Genomic DNA, 18,845 nt, shown 5'->3' on the forward strand with positions numbered 1-18,845 from the left:
CTTTAAAAATTAATCCATTTGGAAGAGGAGGAGAGAGCTTCAGGCAGCACTCTGCGCTCGGTGCTCGGGCAGCAGCTCTGCCAGTGATGTGTTCAGCTCATGTCACGGGCTGGGAGAGGTTTGCACTTGGCCTGGCACGGATCACCCTCCCCCAAGCTCTGCAAAAGCTCTTCTGCTCTGCATGGAAGAGGCAGCAGACTGAAGTGCAGCATGGAGCTGCATGGATGTTGTCCAGTCATGTCTTATATTTCACACATTCCTGAGCTGCTTCTGCAAACCCAGAAATACTACTGCTTGTCTCCAAGGAACTGAAACAGAAGTTCAGAATTTGGCAGTTAGGGAGGAAAGACTATTTTTTAAAAATCTTTTGTTTTGACCCTCCTTTAGGCTTGCAGACTCTACAACTAGTAGAGTTCATGTGTTAGATTGTACTTGCAGTTGGATAACATCCATAGCACTGCTCCATGGGAAGAGTAACTGCTGTGTGCTCAGTGGTTACACCTCTTAGCTCTTACACCTTATAATCAAACTGCTACATCTCAGTGCATTGCAAACTCATCCCAAATCAGGCAGACAGTCCTGGAACTTTCTCAGGATAATCAATTAAAAAAAAATCAAGCAAATGTTTTCTGATAGGGAAAGGTATGGCAGCAGAACTACATTGTCAATGGATGATTTATATTGTGTCAAGAAAGCAAGAACTTAAAGTACATAAAACTATGACCAAAATAGCTTTTATATTCTCATTCTATGTTGTCTGTGTCCCTAAAGCTGAGGAACACACTGGGCAGCTGATGTTAGGGCTGATCTCCTAAAGCACTTTTATTTTTTTTTATCATAGGTGGTTATTATTGGAACTTTAAAAATAGACTCTGCTGTCTGATCTATTCATTTAATCGTGTTCTTGATGCTTCACTTTTTTTCTCTTGTATATGATGTGAATACCTCTGTGCCCACACTTGGTGCTGTTGTCATCACTATACAATATCAGAACACCTTTCCCTGGAAAGTCAATGCTGAGTCATCTTCAGAAGGTGCTCCTGCTCTCCACATCAGCTTGGTATGCAAGGAATTAAGCACTCAAAATACCATTTATGTAGGGGCCACAGAATGAGTGGGGAGCACTTGGCCCTTCAGGACTGATCGTGTATTTTCAAGGTCTGTGGAAGTTGTGTTGTTCACAAGGCACAGATTTAAAATGTTAGTGAGCTCATGAGGCAGAAGCCATCAAAATCTATAAAATAAAGGACCTCTGAAGGCAGGACTGTAATACCTAATCACAGTGCCCTGTTTATATGGATGCCATCCAGCCCTGGGGCCCCCAAAATTGTGCTGCAGGCCCAGAGGAGACCACAAAGTTCATGAGAGGGTTGGAGCATCTCTGCAATGGAGACAGGCTGAGAGAGTTGGGTCTGTTCAGTCTGAGGAAGAGAAGGCTCCATGGAGACCTTGGAGCCCCCTTCCACTCCCTAAAATGGCTCCAAGAGAGCTGGAGAGGGACTTTGGACAAGGGCACAGAGTGATAGGGCAAGGAGGAATGGCTTTAAATTAAAAGAGGCTACCAATCAATATCCAATATTCAGTCAAGAGATGATTGGATATTAGGAATAATTTTTTTGCTGTGAGAATAGTGAGGCACTAACACAAGTTTCCCAGGCAAGCTGTGGCTGTCCCATCCCTGGAAGTGTTCAGGGCCAGGCTGGATGGGGCTTTCGGCAACCTGGTCTAGTGGAAGGTGTCCATGCCCATGGCAGGAGGTTGGATGATCTTGAAGGTCCCTTCCAACCCAAGCCATTTTGTGTTTCTGTGGTTTCCTGAATGTGGTTTTCCCTTTGTCCACTTTAAAGGATCATGGTAACACCCTGTGGCTCCTTTTGTCCTCTGCACCAACTGAAGCTCAAAAGGTACATCAACTTGTCTGGGTGGAATAGGTTTAATTAAAAGTGAGGCAGTGCATTAATCCTCAGCTACAGCAAAGCACATATTGATTCCTCCCAAAGAAATATGTCCATATTTTTACACTTTTTAATCCTTCAGGTTTAAGGGTTTCCTGAGGAATATAGCTCATCTGATTATATTCTTACCAAAGGCTTTTCTTTTATTATTGCGTTACATAAAATTCCCACTTCTGTCTCATCTCTGCCTTCATTGCCAGAAAGAGAAGTCCCTGAGTATGCAGGTGGACACCCCACATTGAGACTGTTTCCTGTCAGCCAATAGAATGCACGTGCACACTGCAGAAATTCAGACTGACACAACAAGCAAAAAATGCTCCATGGCCTGTGGAGTGTCTGTTCTGGTGTGAACCCTGCCTGAGCTGAGCTGTGAACTACACACAGGGAGTTCTGTGTATGTTGGGGAAGTTTTATCAGAACAGGTGTTTCCATGCCCATGGCAGTAACCTTGGATCTAGTTGACCTTTAAGGTCCCTTCCAACGCAAACCTTTTGATGTTCATGTAGAACAGAAAAGTTTCATTGTGGAAGACAAAGAAATGGGAGAGGAGAAACAGTTTTCAGATCATTTCTGGTGCCTGTATGTATGTATGCATGTATATATGTATGTATGGATGGATGACCTGTTGTTTTACAAGGCAGATTAGTAAGGAGCAGCTTTCTTTGGGTTTAAATTCCTTCTGCATGGTTTGGTGCACGGAGGAAAAATGTTTCCCTAATTCTACCCCTCATGTCATTTCTAGAAAATTAAGCATAATTAGGCCTGTGCATTGATGATCACTTTTTTGTATCCATCACTGATAGGATGCAGCATTTTAAAATACTTATTTAAAGTACATGTGAACTAGCAAAGTAATGAATGGGCTGTGCTTCTGGACTCTGTCTTTTCATATGCTAAGCAGTAATAGTTAATCAACATTGGTATGTGGTGCAACATCAGATCATCAGACCAAAAACATCCATCTGCCTTTCTTGAAGTGAATCATCATTGTAGCATCCTTGCTCAGTGTCTTCTGTAGAGAAAAATAAAACAAGCATCTTTTAGCCTACAGTGTTTGCTTGCCTACTGTAAATGAATATTTAAGAGGAGAGGGAAAAGAAGAGAAGCAATACAGGTTTGTATTTGTATAAGGCTGGAAGATCTGTAACTGCATCCTTTCTACATCCTTGCTATCAGTTCATCAGAAACAGATGTGCTTCTCCACACATTGGCTTGCATGGACATGTGGAGAAATCTTTGTTCCTAGAAGTTTTACACTGCTCTGAATTTGTATCTTTAGTGGGAGACTCCAGTCATCTAATCTTTCTCGTTTGGGTTTTTTTGTTTTGTTTTGTTTTGTTTTGTTTTGCTTTTTTGTTTTGGTCTATTTTTTTTTTAATATGAATTATTTTAATGTAATTGCATGCATTTCAGTTGATAACTTCATGTGCACAGTGATCAGAAAATAATTTGTTCCTTTTTGGCTGTAATTGTAGATTTTATCTCTTTATCTTCCTTTCTCCAAATGTTTCCAGACAGAATGGTATGAATTTCCTAAATCAGTTCTGTGGCTATAAAGTATCATGATGAATTTCAAGGCAGTCTATATTTGGACACACAGAGCAAGTCCTGGGAAGTTGCTCTGATCTATTTCCATGTCTAAACTATTGTCCTTAAAAAAATCGTTCTTCCTGCAGGAGTTGAGGGGTTTTCCTTCACCACTCTAGATGCTTTGAGAATGAATGCTACTTGTACCTTCTTTTTTTTTCTGTGATCAGAGTACTTTTTAAATTTGTAAAAAATTATTTAAAACAGATGATTAAAATAGTTTTGGCTCTGTATCAGACAATGGCTAATTAAACCTATCAGCTGCAAGGAGTTGCATGTTGACTGTCTAATAGCTGTAACAAAAATGTAGCCAAATTTTGGCCTTTTTTTTTCATTGGAGGATCATCCTGCTTTGTCTAGTCTGAATTGAGTGCCCAGCAGCATTGACTGGATGCCTGGATGGAGTTTCCAAAGACTGTCCTGGGTTGTTACTGCTGTAGAAATTATCAAATTGTATATAAGATGTTTATTAAAAGTCAGTAGAAACGTACCCACATAATGATTATGTGGAGCAGTGTTTTGTGTGTTGTTAAGATGCTGAAAAGATGTTTTGTATCTATTGTATATCAATAGACCCCACCTGGAGCACAGCATCCAGCTCAAAGGCCACCATCATGGAATGGACCTTGACCTCTTGTAGCAGGTACAGAGGAGGCCACGAGGATGCTCAGAGGGCTGGAGCAGCTCTGCTGTGAGGACAGACTCAGAGAGTTGGGGCTCAGCCTGGCAGAGGCTCTGAGGACACCTTAGGACACCTTCCAGTACCTAAAGGAGCAAGAAGAGAGCTCTAGAAGGACTTTGGACAAGGGCATGGAGTGATAGGACAAAGGGAATGGCTTCCAACTGACAGAGGGCAGGATATTAGGAAGAAATTCTTCCCTGTGAGAATGGGGAGGCCCTGGCACAGGGTGCCCAGGGAAGCTGTAGATGCTCCATCCCTGAGAGTGTTCAGGGCCAGGTTGGACTGGGCTTTGGAGCAACCTGGTCTACTGGAAGGTGTCCCTGCCCATGGCAGGGGGTTAGAACTTGATGATCTTGAAGGTCCCTTCCAACCCAAACCATTTAATAATTGTATGAAATTATGCATATGCTGGACTGGCCACAGAAGACCACAGTCAGCTTGATTAAATAACTGAGAAAAAGTGGTTTGTGGAGTCTCCTGACCAACTCACTCAACCTCCTAGAGGACGTTTTGGGAATGTTGGAGAGCAAGGAGGCAAAGCACTTATGTAAGGCTGGAAGTTGGAGTTGATCATTTTGAGATCCATGGAAATAGATGTGTAATGTGCCTCTGTGCTCAGCTGAGGATGTGTGACTGTCACTTGGAGCAAGCGAGAAAGTCTCCCCAAGGCATCTGGCAGAAGTTGTCTGGTTCCTCCCCTCCCTCCCACCTCCCCTGGTCTCCAGCAGTGTCTCCTGTTGGAGTTCCTTCGGGGTTTTTTGCCATAACAGCTGCAGGTCTATCCTCTGTCATTTCTACTACTTGGAGCCTGAACCAGGGAGTTCACGGTGCATTTGACAATGCAGAGGAAATCTCAGTTTTGCCAGCCTGAGGTTGATTCTCCCTTTGGCCAAAACTTGTTATTTCTGTCCCCATCCATGTTCATCTGGTTTTAGTGTTAAATACCACTCTTGTTCTCTTTTCATTTACTATAATCTCATCTAGATAAATGGCACTGCCTGTGTATTTTTTCCTAATTCTACTGTTTCAGTCACTTTCTAAGGGCTATTTATGCATATTATTGTAATTCTGCAAGTTATGGGTATCACTGAAATTCCAAATAATTCCAAGTGCTTCCATGTGACCACCTTGGCTTTAGCACTTAGTCAATCAGGAGAGAAAGGGGTTTAGATGGATTTTTTTTCCATATGAACATCCATGATTGTCCTTATCTCTATAACTTTAGCATCATCATACTTTGCTCTGGCAATTATCTGATTGCAAAAAAAATGTTTCTCTTTATAGATTTGGTCAATACACTTCTTTCTCTTTGATTACCAGCATGCAAAGCAGATCAGTGTCAAGCAGCTTCCATAATATTTGTAATAATACAGAGTAAATCAATATTTGGTGTAATGGAACAAGAATATATCCACTACGATTGTGAATTATGGTAGTGTCTCTCATGTTGTTTAGTGTTCTGTATTTCAGCCCTTCAGAAGGCTGGGATGATGCTGACTGACAAAAATTATATAAAAGAGATGGTTCATGTGATGTTTTCTTGCTTGGGAGACCAGGTAAAGAGTCCTGTTTGTTGTTTGTGTTATGTTTTAACAGAGTAAACCAGGGTGCTTTATGCTACAATCTAAAGCCCACTGTGAAGGCAGTTAATTTTTATTTATCTTGTACCTACAGGGAATATTCCATATCATCCCCCTCCTTGATTAAAACACTTATATATTTACATTTCCACCAAGCACATCAAAACAGGAGTGAAAGCACTGATTTCTAACAGCTAAATATCTCAATGCTAATGTGCTTTGTTCTCCTGCCCTACAGACAAATAGTAATGAAAACTAGAATGACATTGTCACACTTGCATATTAATGTGCAGAAAGCTGACTGTGTTTATGTCAGCTGGAGTTATCAGATAATAGTAATAATAATAACAACAATAATAATAAAACAACCTGATTTTTTTTCCCAGTTTTACTTAGAAAGGAGCTATCTAGAAAGGAACTTTTTGCCACTCTTCAAAGCTTGCTCATGGCTCTGTAGATTTTTCTATGTAGTTTCTATGTTTTTTTGGTTTTTTTTTTGCTGAGTTGTGTGGCAAAGTGTTTTTTCTGCTTTTATTCCTTGGGACCCTGGAAGGCAGTTCACCAGAGACAGCCAACTAATGCCTGTGCATCATCATCATGAGACTTTAAAGCCTTCCTGAAAGGGCTGTGCTGGATTGTTGCAAACATGCTCTTCTGTTCCCTTTGATGCAGTTACCTGTACTGCATCCATCATGACGTCTCACTTTATAAACATTCTTGGTGTTCTTGCCATGTTTCCAAGGAAAAAATGGATGTAAGGAAATACAGGAGCTAGTTAAGTGAATAATGCATTAACATGATATATTTCTTTTAGCAAAGGCAAAGCTGTTTGGGATGTGAGGGCATGGCCAGCATTTTTTTCAGCCTTCAGATCCTGTTGTACCTGAGGAATGGATTTTTTATCCCCAAGGTGAATATTTGGAGATAATTTGGGTGTCTGCAGATCCCTTGGAGGCATTAAGAACTGTAAGGCTGTGTTAATTAACTGGTGTTGATGGCACTGGGATCTTTGCTGTTGGTGATGCTCTGTGAGGAGATAGTAACACAGGTTCAGTTTTAGATCAGTTTTAGATCAGTTTTAGATCCTGGGCTGATCACGGAGCAGCAGATTTTAGAGGAGATCAGAGTTGTTGTGCTAAGCACGGCAGTATGGATTCCCAGCATGGAAAGGCTGTTAGTCTAGGAGTACTTTTCCAAGCAGTGTCTGCTTCTCATCTCCAGCGTCCTTCAAACTGTGTACTTTTATCAGATATTCAGGTACCATGGCAATGGATATCCCAACCCTGCTAATTTGTTCTCTGATCTTTGAAATGCTTTCTTACATCCTTATGTTTATTCATGTGGATTGTTCTTTTGCCTAGACTTGTTGCAGAATAGGAGATGCATTTTGAGCGTGTTATGCAAAGTTAAGGGAGATAAGGGAAAGTGTGCCTTTCCCATGAAAGTCTGTCATTGCAGACTCATTTATTTCAGGGTGTACTGTACAGAACATGCCAGCATGTTCTACAACACAATTTATCCTTGTGCGGCTGGTGGTGCAGAGTAGTGAATAAAATACATTGTTATAACATAATAAATCATATTAATATAGAATAAAGTAGCACAAGGATCTTGTTATAGATACTGTGGCTGCAATGTAATCCAGGGCAATATGGGAATAAGTAATATTTATTGCTAAGTGTAATTTTTGTGCTGCTTTGAAAGTGACAAACATTTGATATGTTCAGTTAATAGGTTTAATTAAAATTCAAGATTCATTATGGAGATGAGTAACTCTTCTTCATTACCTTTGTGGGAACAAAAGATACATTTCAAGAAAGAAAATATGATTAACCCAGTAACATGTATCAGAAGAATTGCAAATACTTCCTTACAGGAGCACAGATCATGAATATTAAATTCTGCTTCCCCCAGCAAAGAGGGAATGAGATTCAAAGCAAATTGGGTTTGCAGAACTGCTGGATTTCAAAAAAGTGATTTTAAAATAACTGTAAATGCACTTGTCAAAGAGGTGAACTGTTGCTGCAGACAGATCAGAGAAGATTAGGGGAAGGTGTTGGAGTCTTGCTGTGAATTTAAACATATTATTGAAGACTAACTCAGGTGTAAAACATTGATTGTGGGATTACTTCCCTGGGTTTAAGTTTTTGAATATTCATCCCATAGTCATGTAAAAAAACTCTTAAGAGGGTATTAGACAACTATCCCAATTCTTCCACTGTTTCCAAGAAAGTGGCAACACCAGCTGATGCATTGTAATACATTATATTTATAGGTCAATTTAGCAGCTTTTCTTAATAAGTCTTGTCAGGCTCTGTGATTTATATGATATTTATTCAGCATGCCTGTAGCAGATATGACTGGCTAAGTTGAAATATGTAATGTGTTAACCTCTGAGCTGAGCTAATGATAAAGTTGAATGAGGCTAATAACAGTTTAAAAGAGCCATATGTTTCCTTTCAGTTTTGTAGACTTTCAATCTTAGATCTGTTTTAGCCTCATATAAAAATATAAAACTTTATTTTTCTGTAAGTACAGCATGTTGTTCTGAAGGGTCACCTCCAGGCCTCAAACTTACAAGTGGAAGAAAAAGAGGGTTTCTTTAATATGTTCTGAAATTCCAGTTTTTTAAAAGTTGTCTCCTTCTTCTGTTTCCTGAGTCAGTCATCGATATTCAGCTAAGGTTTCTAATCAATTGCCAGATCTCACAGCTGGTTGAAAATGACCAGCAGAGTTTTATAATCTCTGCAGCCTTTTCTCTTGTGTCCTTTGAATTAGCTCAAAACAAGCTTTGAGCACCACAACTCTCACACCCTTTTATGGGTTTGATGTGAAAACAAAGCACTGCTGTACTGGGCATACAGAGAGACTCTTGAAATTTTTCTGATGAGAGAAGAGAAGAGAATGATGAGAGAAGAGAACATATTGGCCAGGATTCAACTCCTCCCTATCAAACTTGGCGAACAGGTTCGACTTTCCAAAGCTGCCCTCACTGGGTGACATCTTGGGTGCTTGATGTGTCCAGTCTTGTGTGTGCTGCAGTCAAACTGTTTTAGATGTTAAATACTACTGAGTACCCTTTTACAAAATGGAGTACTCTGTTTTGCTCATAAGTGACAGAATTCAATTTTTAGGACCTATGTTGGTGTCAGTGTCATGCCTTGAAGGACATAGTTTGTTTAATGATGTCTCATCCTTGCTATTGCTTTTCTCCCACTTGTGTACCCCATCAGTTTGGATACAAATTCCGAAGGAAACCCACATTCAAGGGGTTCATTTTGACCTTGCTTCATTCATGACAGCAAAATATGTCTGGCAATGGGAATTATTAGTGGAACTCCTGGACTGGGAGAAGGCAAGGTGTGGATCTGAAATGGTCCCTTCTGTTCTACAGGTTGAGAAATTCTCACTGCAATTAGGAAGCCCCTGCTGGTGACCCCTTCAACTGCTGTATGAATATCCAGGTGTAGAAGTCAAGCTTTTTTATGTCACTGAATAAATGGTAATGACTAAAAAATGCAGAAAAGTTATAATATCCCGTACCCCTTTTTTTATTTCCAATAATTAATTTATATGCAAAATCTGCCCTGTTTTCATTGTCTTGATTAACAGCAATATGTTTTTATCCCAAGTAGCTCTGCAGGCAGATTTTTACATGTAAGTCTAGACTGACCACATTTACCAGCACCCAGTGGTCGTGAAGATTGGCTGTGGTGTCTGGTATAGAGGGCTTAGAACAGAATTAAGTTCCCACCAAAAAAGAATTGCCTCTGTTAGCTGACTCATCCAATGCCTGGAGGAAACCCCTAAAATCACACATTTGTGCTGTGTAAATGGTGTTTGTCAAAATGTTTCTGTCAGGGGGATGTGGGTTTTTTTTGTTTGGACAAGGTTCCTGCTTGGGTGCCTTAGCAGAGAGCTCTGCTTTGCCATAGGCAGTGCAGTAACTTCCAGATCTTGGCTGTCACAGCAGAGAATCACAGAATCACAGAATCACAAGGTTGGAAGACACCTTCAAGATCATCAAGTCCAACCTGTTCCCTGACACCTCAACTAGAGGTACCTCAAACAGAGGTACCAAGCTGGGGTGAATTCAGGTTGCTTTTCAGCACATGGCTATGGGATAGGACTGGAAGAGCCCAGGACAATCTTTAGAGTGAGGTGTATCAGTCCTGTATCCAAATGTGTTTGTGGCTCACATGATTTGTCCTGTAGTGTTAAGCAGTGAGTACAGCACATTTCTTGGGTAAGCCACTGCCTGGTTGCATGTGGCAGATTTGAGTAAAATAAAGATTGTCTGCAGCACAAATAAAAGCAAAAAGAAATACCATAGTTGGACAAGCTATACTGCAAGTTGATCTTATGTGTCATTGTCCCCATTTCTTTCTGATGTACATCCTTTATGTCAGGGGCTAGTGGTCACTCAGTGGCCTCTTTCTCATCAGGCCATCTCAAATGGTTTCGTATTTTGGAAGCAGTGATTTGGAAGTCGCTCAGTTATTCCTCATTGGGATACAAAATGGAAAATCTTATGGATTTACTCTCTTATTTTAGGCCAAAAAAAGCCCTTTCAGTTGTTGTCTTGAGAAACATAGGTCCTAGATTCGCATCATGGCAAGTCACAAGCTTAAGAAAATGTCTGCTGCCCTCTATACAGGATCACCTCTTTGGCTTCACTGACACCTTCCCAATCCAATGGTGAAAATGTCCTTACAGAGGATTCATCACTTTCTGGAGCCTGGTAGAATCTGCTTTCTCAATGCCTTTCAATATGAGGCCAATCTTTAACTCATGGGATCATTATCACTGCTCTACTTTACTTTAGGATGTGGGGAAGAGCTCTGGACACCTGTGGTAGCCAGCCAAGGTAGCTGGTCTAACCCAAAAGGATTATCTCTTCTAGAAAGCTTACTCACACCAAAGAAATCATTTATTCCCAAAGTTTAGAGGCCCAGCTGTTGTTGGAAGCTGTCACGTGATGCTGGAAGTTCAGCAGGAGAAAAGACAAAAAAGGAAAAAAATATGGAGTTCTTCATCAGCAGATATATTTAACATAATAGTGCATTTTGGGGAAGAAATAGAAAACTTCCATGTTTTTCAGTGTACATAATTTGAGGCTGAACAGGGGAGATTGTAAGGCCACATGGGTAGAGACTAATGTTGGTGTGAGAGGACAAATGATAGCTTTTATGCATTGTTTTACTGTTGATACTTGTTGTGTTAGGTGGCAAACACATTTAAACCCCGAGCATGTTTGGATGTTTTCTAAGTGCCTTAAAATACAGAGCAGGGCTGCATTTCAGCCTTTGCAACACAGAGTCTAGGAAGTTGGCTGCTCTGAGAGGTGGAACTGAAGTCTGCTTTTAGCTCGAGGATTTCTTAGAACACAGAAAGTTTTCAGAAAGGGAAGAAGCTCATCCCTTCCACATTTGAGAAGTTCGTAGTCTAGAAGCAATCAAAAATAACCATTGGTCTGTGCATTTCAGTCCCTCAAAAGGGGGTCAGCAGAGGTCTCTTTCATATTTATTTCTCATTTTTCTTTGGAGAACACTGGAAAATTGGGATATTGTATATTTTTCTTAGTAAGATTTCTTATACTTTACCAGGGAGGTTTGGAACCCAGATCATACCACCTTTAAAACTCTTATTTAGTAGGAGAAGATGACAATTTCTTATATTTAGGCAGGGAAGTGAAGGCATATGGGAAAATAACTGGGGTTTCATTTGTTTTCTAGACAGAGTGATCTGAATTTTTCAGACCTGAGAAGCTCTTTTGCCCCTTTTGTTCTCTGTCTGGTGCCTACCTATAAATAACAAGGCATTTCCTGCATTTTACTGCTGAACTTCTCTGTAGCATCCCCTGTGTCTGGGATTGTGGGATGTCGCATATCAGAAAGTCTCACACTGACCCTCCTGTGTTTCCATGCAGCAGGTGTAAGGCCTTCATACAAACCAAAAACAGGTGCCCACAGGTTAAACTGAAAAATAAACGTTTTCTTAGAGCACTTCAATTCTTCTCTTCAGCTTTTTGGGGTGTAGAAAGAGCAGCCACACCAAAAGCTGTTTTAATGAGACCAGAGGTGTCCCCCAACCCAGTGCCCCTCTTCTGACCGTGGCCAGTAGCATTGAGGGTTTTTTAGGGAATAAAATGTCAAGCCTAAAGCAACATGAGTGCCCTTCTACTTTTAGAAAACTGCATCCTGGGCACTTTTTGAGGTAGAGGTTGGGTCCACAGCTTTGTGTTTATTAGGTCATGCTGAACTTTCTCAGACTGATTTATCTAATTAGTCTTTGAAACCATTTGTACTTTTCAGTGCCTGTATCACAGGGAGTGATTTTTTTAATGCATATTTTGAGGCAGCCTAAAGGACCTCCTATGATTACCTGCAGTTGTGGATTTTTTTGTTTACCATAAATCCTTTTCTAAGTGCATAAATCCAATTAGTATAGCGTTTATTACATCTGTTGGCATTTTAGTAAGCATTTCTGCATCAACTTTTTTATCAACGGATTTATATAACAAGCTGTTGTTCCAGTTCCTGTGTACAACTCTCCTTAGTTGTGGGAGAAGGAAATGTTTTTACTTGCTAGATTTTATAAAAGAGACTTACTAATAAATGTTTTAAGCTCTTTTAAAGCATGTAAACTTCAGATATGAACTCAAGTATAACTGGATTATCCAGCCTTATCCTCTCACCTTCTTGTTTTTACTGAAGCTGATGTCAATCCAAAGCAGGGTTGGTTGTCTTTTATGTGAAGATGTATCTGTTCCACATAATCCTTTATAAAATATGTCCAAAAAACTTTCACTGTTTGTTCTGAACTAGTTATCAGATATTTCTTGCTATTCCTAATGAAGTGAATGGCTTCATTGTTCATTTTCCCCCTTAAACTTAGCATCCTACTGTTTTCTTTACCTTGTCTTTTGCTGTTTCTCCTTCCCCTATTTTCTTTCTAAAGTTTTAGATCTCCTTGTGTTTAAATTCCAGGGCTAATGAGATTTTTGTCAGATAGCATTCAGTGCCTGGGTTTTAGGATTGGAAGCTTTATCAATTAAGGGTGTTTTTCATCATAGCCATGCTGGTAGCCAGTTCTGGGTTTTATGTATTTCTTCTTTATCCTTTTCTTCCAGTTCTGAGAAATTTTTCATAATTTTAAGGGTCTGAATCTCTAAGGTTATTGCTTGTTTTTTATTTCCAGCCTCTTCACCTTAAATTGGTGGGTGATCTTGTATCTACAGTGTTCAGTGTATTTCTTAGCAGGCAGAAGGGGATAATGGGCTTACTTTAATATTTAATAGGATATCTCCTCTGGAAACCTTATAACACACAGCTTTTCTTCTTCTTCATGTTCTCTGTAAGGCACTTTTTTTTTTTTTTTTTTTACAATAATCTTTATTTTACTGGTCTTGTCTTAGGTGTAGCTTGTAAATGCATTTATCTCTGGCATAAAGCCTGTACTTGCAGTGCCTCTTTGATTCAGTTTTGGAGATAGGATTTCTGATCCCAGCTTGTCAGGAGCCTCTCCCCTTGTAAAGGCTCTTTTTTATCTCCTCTGCATTTTCTGTTTCCCACTTGAGCCACTCTATTTTATTTGCCAAATCCCATGTGGTGTCCAGAGCTGTGAACCTTCCTGGGCATTTCTGTTGGGAATAGCATAGGTAATTCCTCCCTTCCATGGAGTGTCTCTTTCACAACCAGAGTACAGGTAGGGAGTGAACAGGGACCGGTATTTTTGGAAAATTTTGACTTGTCCACCTTCAAACTCTGGCATCAAGCAGTGGCACTCTAGGCTCTAGGTCTCTTTAGTGTTCCTCATCCTTTTTAGATTTGTAACAATTTAAACATAAAGGCAAATTCAGAAATGAAAAAAACTATTTGGATGCAATTAACAGGCTGTTGTAAAAGATTAATACCAGAGTATGTGTGTCTTACAGACTTTAAAGTACCTGAACTTGCTTTTAAATTGCCAATCCATGCTGCCACTGTTCCTTATTATCATAATATGTATCCTTATAAACCCCAAAGGAAATTGTAAAACTTCTGCAGGTAATGATTTCTGCACAGGAGGAAAATATAGTTTTAAGAATTCAAAATTTGTTCTTGTTATAAAGCACTGGTTTTAAGATTATAACATGTTAAGTGTTTCAGATTTTTATAGTTGTTTATATACAATTTGTCTGGAAATTGTTGAGCTTTTCCTGTAATGAAAAGTCTTTTAATGGAAAACCTTGCAGCAGTAGATACTCTTCAGCTCCATTTGTGGAAAACTGGGGGAGGATTAAAGCAAAACAATAAGAACAAAAGTGAGGAGAAAATACAGGCTGTGGGCTTGGTGGCTTCAAGAAGGAGCAAAGGGCCACAAGAAGGAATAAAATCCAAGATACAAAGCAAGGATCAAGAGCCGAGAACATGCACGTGCTGTTTTTAGAGGTGACACGTTGGGTGGAGGGGATGACTCTGTGCAGTAATAGCTTAGGTAACTTAGGAGGAAGGGAAGGATATTTCCAGACTATCAGGCTAGGAAGGTAATTTTAACAGCAGGGGTGAAAACTTACATAGGCAAACATTTTGCAGGTGGGAGAGTGAAATGAAAGAGAAATTGAGCAAGTGCTCAGAGAGGAGGTGAAAGTTTACCCAAACTTATAATCACACTGTCACCCCATCCCACAGCAGAGAATGAGGCTTTTCAGTCACACCCAATACTATTTCCTCCAGCAGGTTTTGACTTTTTACCAAAGTAAGTGTATGCTGTGCTTCCAGCTGGAGGGGAGTGACATATGGTGTTGTTTAATAATTGAATTTATTTGAGAGCATCGTGTAACATAATTGCCCTGGAAGTTCTGTGCACATTGCAGAGCTGGCTCTGAGAACAGAGAGCAGCGCTCGTGTCGTGCCTGTAGCTGTGCTGGGGGGGTGGAGCAGAGCTGTGAACATCCACAAGTCACATCAGTGATCTACAACGCTGGGAGTGATTCTGGAGCTGCTGAAATCTGGGGAGGTGAGAGATTTTTCCTGGCTCTCTCTCTGCTTTTTTTGTCAGCTGGTTGTGACCATTTGCCAGTCACGATGAGACCAAGTTAAGGCACCTGATTGTCACTGGCTATGAATGCAATGAATAAATACCCAAGGACTTGCTATTCTTGACTCCTTTTTGTCCATTAGTACTTTCATTGGTAAAAGTAAATAGGGAGGAAATGGATATTTACTCCGCTTACCCTTCCTGCATCTACAAAATTTTCAGAGTGTGCTTTTGTTTAGGCTCCTTTGGCCCTGGCATCCTGCTTTTAACAGGGGTAGTGTTACCTGTTAATATATTTTTAAAATTTTTCATTCCGCCTCTTCATGAGATTGAATGTAAGCCAGAAGCAGCAGGATTGATATTCTGCCTTGGATAGATATAAATTTTTTATCATATTAGTAATTTTCTTTGTTATATTGGTTTTCTCTTTCAGAACAAGGTGTTCAGATGTTTGTTTTCCTTTTGATCTGAAATAAATTATAATTTAATAAATGCAAATAGTTGCATAAAAACAACATTAGGACTGAGGGGAATGAGAACAAAGAAATAATTATTATAAAGATTCTGGGGTTTTTTCCTTCTTACTACCCCATAGACATTCCCATTTTAGATTCTGCTTTGTTAGTTTGCCATGCAGGAAGTTTCCCTGCAGAAGTGACCACAGTGTGGTTCTTCCTTACTCTACTGTGAACCAAGCAAGGATGTTACTCAGTTTGTCAAATGGTTTCCCACCCCCTTGGATTTGTGCTTTATTTATAATAGCATAGTATATAATCTATTGTACTTTATGACCTATTATTAATGATATTAACTGCATCAAATAACTTCATTTGTAGCATTCTACATATTGCTCATATTTAAAAAGATAAATCAACTCTTTTATGGACCATAGTGGAGGAAGTTGTGTTGCTTCTACCATTCAACTTCAGGTCTTTAGAGCCTCCATCAGTTTTCCTGGCACTCCTGATTGCTAGTTCTTCTCATTTAGAGGAAAATTCCTGTCTTTGAAACAGTTAAATCACTATTTCTAGATAATGATTTGTATCTGCAGCGTGTTTTTCTAGTTCTGAATTATACCTGGAATTGCATAGTCCTTTTGCTGAGCTCTCTCAGGAAAGTTTGGTTTTGTTTTTGTGTTTTTTTTTTTTTTTTTTTTTTTTGCCAGTAGATGTTTCAGGAAGCAAAGCCAGAAAATCAAAGGCATGAGTCCATTTTGAGCCATTAACCCTGTGCCACAGTGACTTCTTTTAGCTTTCTGCTGATACAAGAGGCAAATAAGAGAACCAGAGTAACTGGCTCCTGCTGAGGTATCACCCCTTCCATCCCTGTCTTCCATTTCCTTCAGGAGAAAATGGGAAGGACAATATGGAATAGAGTATCTATGTATGTAAAGATCTCTCCAGCAGTTCTTCTAGTTCTGCAGTCAGAAATCATACAATTTGTCAGCCTTAAAGGGAATAATAGGAGCTGTGAGGATGTACTTTTTTGGGGAGGGAGTTTAACCCAGTAAGACTTGCCATGGCTCTTACCTGCCTGGTCAGGCTTTATTTCTTTATACAAATTTAGTGTTTGAGGCCATTGGAGCTCCTTTAAAAGGCTGAATTTCCAGCATCTCTCAGGAGAGATTCATCTGTGCCTTCTTGGAAAGGTAAAACCATAAACTTTATCTCCTGAAACCTGTGGGGGAGATTTGTGTCCAAACTCAAGGGACCGAAGTTTCAGTAGGAGAAGGAAATGAAATTATATGTCCTGGGACATACAAGAGGTCAGAGAAGAAGATATAATATTACCTGTTGGTGGTAATGTCTGTGAATCAGGGACAAACTCCCCTAGGAAACATTCATAAATCTGAGCAACTTCCCTGTTGAATTTATTCTAAGCCAAACTGCTGGGTTGGTGTTTGGCCTCTCTGCACCATGAACAGCAGCAAAGTCACTTCACTTGATATGTAAGAACCTGAAATCTCAGATTATCTTTGCAGAAATTACAAATGTTCCTGCCTTTTTTCCCACTGACCTGCATAGCTCCATGAAACCCATAAAAGAGGGAAGATCGTGCCTGTAATTTCCTAATTCCTGGTCTGCCCAAAGTTTGCATGAAGGGTTAGCATCACATTTTACTGTTTGATGAAGGTATACTATGACACACTACTATTTCCCTTTCCATTTCTAGCCAACAGCAAAAAAAACAACAAAAAACCCCTCAAAACCAAACCACCATTTGGCATCAGAGGTGCAAAGCAGGGTTATTGGAAGAAAGGCTGCTATAGGCTGTGGAAGAGAACCAACAAATCAACAAATCTATTCCATTCAAAGCAGGATTTGTGATTTGAGTAGTGAAGGAGAAAGTAAATAGCAACCTTGCATTCATTAGAGACACTCTTCATTTGTTTGTATAAACATCAAAAAAAAAGTATTTTTAAAATTATCTCAGGTGATATTTGGTGAAAGGAAGATGTATTCAAACAGAATGAGTAAGGACAAGATTCATGTTACCCTGTGTAGTTGTCCATGACTTATCTTGTTGTTATGAGGCTGCCTTTAATACTGGATGTGTAGCAAGAGGCACTGGCAAGGTTGGAGTTGCTTGGCCTGTGTTGTTGTCTAGGTCAGAATGTCTGTGTCCCTCACCAGCCTTGAAGGAGCAGAGGGAGGTGTAAAACTGCTGAATCCCAGCTACTTCTGCTCAGCTGAATTCTGCTCTGCTTCTTGTATTAAAGAACTAAGTTTGGGGTTTTTTTCCCCAGCTCTGTGACTTGCAGAACATGGCACTGGAACAGCTCCAGCCATGCCACGTGCTTTAGGGTGTCATGGTGATGAAATCTGGATAGTTATTAAGAAGTCAAGCAAGGTTTGCACTAACTACCAATCCAAATGTTGCTTTACATCCTGCAAACAGCCACTGGCATGTGTTCCCTCCCAGAGCAGTACTGGTATATAAATATTTAAATGTTGAAGGGAATGTGCAAGCACTGTGCATATAAACTATAAATGAGATGAGATCAGTAATACCAAAAGGTGATACCATTTGAAGAACTCTACTTAAATAGTTGCTTTGTGCACTAAAGTAATTTAGGGAATGTTTATTATCTCAGATAAAATTTCAGAATGGCATTTGCTTCTGGGAAACCTGGAATGCTCTGTAATATTCCTAAATGTGTCTGAGGGCAGGATTTAAGGAGCACACAAACTGCTAAACACCGAAATATGAGCAAGCTCTCAATTCATTGAGTAGGAAGAGCAGAATACACATTATATTCATAAAATCATTAAAACTCCAGCATGCAGCATTTGAAGGATATTTGAAGGATGCAGGTTAGTTTTACTGGATCAGACCCAAACCAGATGGGATGTTTAATACACAAAATTGAGAGGAGGAACAGCTTCGGAGTGTGTCTTGAAATCTGACAGCTCAACTACTGTAGTTTGCCCCTGGAATATTAAAACACTGATTTGTTTTCTGAAAATGTGAAAGTAAATGAAACTGGCTACTAAACTGTTCTTGTTTGTTTGCTTTTCTGTTTCCCTTGGTCTTTGGAGGTGTTGGAGTCGAGTAACTTTCTTTATTATATTTTATTTTAAATTGCAGACCAGAAATCAGATGCTACTCAGATAAAGAGAGATCATTTTCAAAACAAATGAGATCTCCTGAGCTGAAGCCTCTGTTGGCAGGTCTGTAGGGCTCTCTCTAGAGCATTGCCAAAGGTAGCTGTAATGCATTATACTGAATTTCTGTAAATATAGTAGCAATTTTCCTTTGTTTCCCCTGCAATACCTACTTTCTATTGTTACAGTTTTGCTCTTCAGCAGTATAGACCATGAATTTTTATGTGATGCAAAGGAATGTAATTTAAAGCCAAAGAAAAAAGGAAAATTCTGTATCTTGTAAGAAAAGTTGTGGTTGTCCCATCACTGCAGGGCCTTTGTCACTATTTAAGAAAAAAAAAAAAAGGGAAAATACAGACCAATCCTTTTCTGTTTCATAAGCTTGAACTCCTCAGTGTATTTCCTACGCCAAAAT

The 18,845-nt window shown here is 39.7% G+C and overlaps 1 protein-coding gene across 7 annotated transcripts in view; it reads left to right on the top strand.

The window, feature by feature from the left end:
* Window positions 1-18,845, top strand: part of TRAPPC9 (trafficking protein particle complex subunit 9) — a 444,584-nt gene that overhangs the window by 305,218 nt on the left and 120,521 nt on the right. The gene's annotated exons all lie outside the window — the stretch shown is intronic.

Source organism: Anomalospiza imberbis, chromosome 1 (genome assembly GCF_031753505.1).
Source record: "Anomalospiza imberbis isolate Cuckoo-Finch-1a 21T00152 chromosome 1, ASM3175350v1, whole genome shotgun sequence".
Classification (NCBI taxonomy): Eukaryota; Metazoa; Chordata; class Aves; order Passeriformes; family Viduidae; genus Anomalospiza; species Anomalospiza imberbis.